The 5,143-nt window shown below is 40.2% G+C and overlaps 1 protein-coding gene across 1 annotated transcript in view; it reads right to left on the bottom strand.

Annotated features, from left to right (window-relative positions):
• Positions 1 to 5,143, bottom strand: part of LOC105532500 (ephrin type-A receptor 6-like) — a 467,689-nt gene that overhangs the window by 110,083 nt on the left and 352,463 nt on the right. The window lies entirely within an intron of this gene.

The following is a 5,143-nucleotide window of genomic DNA, read 5'->3' as shown; positions in this document are numbered from 1 at the left end:
GAATTCCTTGGTTATAGATATCCTTAGTGTAGTGGCTTTCTCAAATGTTGGTTGTTTGTAGGTTTTAGTACTTGTGTACTGTGAGTGCGTGTAGGCTCATTTTCTGTGAAAGAGATGGGGAGCTGAAGGTCTTGGGAGGCTTATCTTGTTCCCCAGTGCTGTACAATTCTGTCAGCAGGAATTACAATGGGTTGTGCAGTTCACTCTACAAACCCATAGGTGGTACTCGTGAGTAAGAGCTGACTTGGGGCTATACAATGGTGTCAGAAGTTGTAACGGGTTGTGCAGGTTGGCCTCCCCACCAGTAGGTGATACTTTAGGAGAGAGGCAGCTGTGTTGGTGGCAGTGAAATTTTTACTTGCCCTTTTTTAATCAGGAGAATTTCTGGGGTGTCCCTGGTAATGGGCAAGGTCATGGTGCTCTCTGAGGTCCCTGTCCAATGTTCCACCAAGATGCCTGAAGGTGACAAAGCTGAGTGGGCTAGGTCAGTCAAGGTTGTGACCTGGTGAATGCAAATGTTGATTACAGTGGGGTTAGGAACAACAGCCAGGCCACTTGGGCTACCCTCCAGGGAGGGGCAGAGGCACCTGTCTTGCACCAAGAGTCCACTCAGAGAAGAGGAGTGACCCCGAGTTTTCAGCATATCAGGTGGCACTGGGACACACCTAGGTCTCACACCCCAAATCCAGAGGGTCTCCCTGTTGTATCTAGCCACTGGCAGTAGCCAGAGCAGCTAGGCTAGTTTCCAAGCAGTCTATGTTTTGATCCCTGAGCTGTTCCAGGCTGCAAGACTCCCTGTCTGTGATAGATAGCATGGCTATCAGGCCACACCCTCTCAGTCCATTCTCGTGAATGGAGGGGCAACCAGCCCCCATGCCACAACAGGGACCTACAACATGATGTTTTCTGTGTTCTGACAGTGGAGGCTCCTCCTTGGTTTGATATCAGATCTCAAATCTTATCTCCATGCCCCTAGACTGGTTCTCTGGCTTGTTGGACTTAAGCTTTGGCTGTAATAGGGAGGGGTGAATCACTCCTAGGCCACCACTAAAACATGCAGATGAAGCAATGGTGGCTATGCTGTGGGTCCCCCATTGCAGGAATGACCAGACAGGCAGTCTTGGGAGGGATAGGTAAGCATGGGTGATGTGGTTCTAATGCACTTTGTTCTGCATCTATGGGAGTAGAAGCTGTCTTTGAGGTGCATGAGACTGTTGTGCCTCTGCTCACTCCTCAGCCTGGCAGATAGCAGCAGCAGCTTAGGGCAGAATGCAGAGCCCGGGGGTTGGGGTCCCAGAACTGTGCTTTGCTGCAGTTGCTCAGCACATGGAAGCCTACTGGGGGTCCATGTGAGTTCAAGCAGTGGCTCTGCATGGTCACCAGCAGCTTCCTCAGACAGTCTAGAGGTCTAGGGTGGTCACAAAACTCTTCTGTAGTTAGAATAGAAGAAGTCTGCAGCTAGAATATGAAGTCCTGGGGTTCCTTCACATACCTACTCCTTGGATCTGGACCCAGAGAATGGCCCTGGTGTCCAAGCAGGAAGCTCTGCTTCCTCCCTCTTCATTCCTGGTGCCTCCCATCATCTCTCTGCTAAATTTCAGTGTTATCTCTTGGAAGATCTATTTGATTGTGTAGATTTATGTGATATTTTGGTTCCTCTCTGTGGAAGAGGCACGTCATAGCTCCAACTACTCAGCCACCTTGAACCTTTTCTCTCACATTTTTTTTCTAGTTTATTTTTTAAAATTATTTTTATTTATTTTTATTTTTATTATACTTTAAGTTCAAGGGTACCTGTGCACAACGTGCAGGTTTGTTACATATGTATACATGTGCCACATTTAAGCTATTAATGAAGACATAGATAAAGGACTGCAAGTTGGTTAAACCAGTTTCTAGACCTATTCTATTCGCATTTGGCAAATGCTGTAATTCTTTTTCAAAACAATAAATAGCAATACAGTTTAATAAAGATTTTGCTAACTTAATTTCTTTGTATTAAAGGCATAAAGATATTACTTGATGGTCTAAAGAAAATAATATTGAGTACTTGTCATAGTTGTTATGAGGCCCTGTTACGAAGATTAGCATGTACTACCTCAATCCTCAAAAAAGCTTCAGTTTTGTAGGCTCAATTATGATATCATTTTACAGGTCTGTTAACTGAGATAAAGGCAAGGTAATTTGCTCAAGCTCAAAGCTCAAATCTAGACTTGAATCCAAGCAGTTTGACTCTAGCATATACTCCTGGCAAGTAAAATCAAAATCTAAGGAACATGCGGTAAGCAATCTGGGGCAGGAGGAGTACAAGAATTGGCAGACTCTAAGGTCCAAACAAGGAGAATAAGATGCAGGAATTCTGTAAACACACACTATAGGCAGTGAGGATTGCATTTCAAATTGCAGGCATCCAAATAATTTGTAAAATGGCAAGTCTTTGCTACCTGTCCCCCCACTGAATTTATAAATGTGATTTGTATATTATTAGATATAACATTTACTTAATTTTACATATGAATATTTTTATGTTTTTAAATTTTTTTTAATATTAAAGGATCTTCTAATCTGGATGTGATTCTTTTCAGGTGATGCAGAAATTCTTTTGATGGTAGGTTAGTATATAAAATCATGAGTGAGATTGAGATTTGTATATTTTTATGTTATTTTCTTTCAGGGTGTCCTTCTTTCCAATATGATAGACCATCTTCTTGAAGAACACTATCACAAATTTTGTTAGTGAAGAAATATTGGTGTTAAAATTTATATTTTTATATGAAATTATCTTTAACCATCACACTTTAAAGATCGTTTTGCTGGATAATAAATACTAGATTGACGGTTATTTTCTCTTAGCACTTTAAAGACACTATTCTATGCATGTATGACTTGCATTCAAACTTTGTGAAGTTTTCCGTCAATAGTAATCATGGCTTCACTGTAGCCTCCATTTCCTAGGCTCAAACATTCCTCCCACCTCAACCTCTTGAGTTGCTGGGAGTACAGGTACATGCCACCACACTTGAGTAATATTTTTTTATTTTTAATTGTTTTTGTAGAGACATGGTCTCACTGTGTTTCCTAGGCTGCTCTCCAACTTCTAGGCTTAAGCAATCCTCCTACCTTGGTCTCCCAAAGTGCTGGGATTACAGGTGTGAGCCACCATGCCTAGCCCCATTTCACTTCTTTATTCAGCCTTTTCTAAGACACTATTTAACATAGCAGTTAAGTTTTATCTTTCTATTTTTAAAAGGATTTTACTGTCTTATTGTGATAGTCTCTACCATGCTTTTTAAAATTACATCTCTCATTTAGTTCTTCGGATATTTTATACAATATCTAAGGTATTAGCACCTCTAGATTTGCTGATTTTTGCTTTTGCTGACTCATAATAGGTTAGTTCCATTAATTCTTGTTACTTGTAGTTTAGGAGCTCATCTTTCATTGCATGTAATTTGTGGGAGTCCTAACGGCATAATTGGGGGTGCTTTCTTAGAAAGAGAATGCACAAATGATTCTCTGTGGAGTACTTTCAAATTGAGATCACTTTAACCTCCTTTGAGGGTTCCTGTTTTAACGTAGAATTTTCAGGTTTAGATCCACTACCTTAGTAGAAGTCCAAGGCTCTGTCTATATAATGCAGCATAGACACTGGCTTCAATCTCAGGACACCACCATTTTATTCTTACCAGTCATAGCTTGCTTGCTGCTGTGGTTTCAACTTGCTGGTGTGTGTGTGTGTGTGTGTGTGTGTGTGTGTGTGTGTGTGTTTTGCATTTAATGCAGTGTCTAGTTGAGTTTTATCCTTAAGAGCATCTACTTACTTTGCTTACTTACAAAGACAAATCTGTGGGCTTTTTTTTTTCTTTTTTTTCTTCTTTCTTTCTTTCCTTCCTTCCTTCCTCCCTCCCTCCCTCCCTCCCTCCCTTCCTTCCTTCCTTTTTTCTTTCTATTTATTTATTTATTTTTTATCTTGCCACTTAAATAAGATGCAAGAACCACCAGTAGCAGGAACCAGCAGTATGAGCATCAGCTGGAAACTTGTTTGCACTGTAGAATTACAGGTTACAGAGAAAGTATTCTGAATCAGACTCTGCACTTTTAACAAGATTCCTGGGTGACTTGAATACACTTTAAAGTTTGAGAGTCATAGCTCTAATAGACTCTCACAATATGTATTAAATTTTTTAAGAATGTCTGAATAAAAACTGAGGTTTGGGTAGACTTCTTGCAACATATTCTTGGTAGTCATTTCTACTTTCAGTACAATTTTTTTATTGTGTGTCAACAAAATTTTTTGAAGTGAAAATAGTTTTTCCGTTTTTCAGATGGAGATGGTTCAAAGAAAAACAAGAGGAGCTATATTTAAATACAGTCAGTAAGGTTTAAGGCTCTAGAATTAGAAGGCTCAACTGGAGCTGAAATTTATGAGCTTGCAGAAATTAAGTGATTTTTCTCAAGTTCACGTAGCTTGTAACTCAAAAGCCAAGTTCTAAAAGTCAGCGTTGTGCCACCGCGTCACATCCTACTAGTTGTTAGGCGTAACTGAAATACATGTATTTTCAAGTTTTGATGTGCCATCTCGGTATCATCTCTTAAGGAAACAAAATATGCCGTCTCAATATGCCACTTTGGAATACTGATTATTTTGAGCTGAAGGTACTTGAAAAATAGCAAATGCAGGGAGAGGCTTTTTCTGAATTCCCCCCGTCTGCCTAAAGACAGATCCTTTGAAAGAAACTCAATTGTCATAAATCCCCTCCTGGGGAATTTCATCAACCAGGGAAGATTGACTCTTATCAGAGGAGAGAAAACTGGAAGTTGACACCACACATAGACAAACTTTGTCACAAGCCATCATATCTCCCATCTGTTCTTCTAAGGGCCCATCATCTTTCTTAAAATCACTTACTCTCCCCTAGATGACCTACATTCCTTTCCCCTTTTTCTATTAGGATGAATATGAGATCTCAAATCTTACCACATTTTGGGTATTCACTGTTTCCTGTGATGCCCCTCTGCACATAGTAATAGTTAAGAAATTTTTGTATTTTTCTTGTTGATCACCCTTATTGTCAGTTTCTTTCACAGACCCAGATTTCAAACCTAGGAGGATAGAGGGAAAGTCTTTCCTGCCATCACCTCT

The sequence above is a fragment of the Mandrillus leucophaeus genome, unplaced genomic scaffold (assembly GCF_000951045.1).
Source record: "Mandrillus leucophaeus isolate KB7577 unplaced genomic scaffold, Mleu.le_1.0 Scaffold963, whole genome shotgun sequence".
NCBI classification, from domain to species: domain Eukaryota; kingdom Metazoa; phylum Chordata; class Mammalia; order Primates; family Cercopithecidae; genus Mandrillus; species Mandrillus leucophaeus.
The sequence above is the reverse complement of the archived record's forward strand: the minus strand, read 5'-3'. Positions and strand labels throughout refer to the sequence as shown.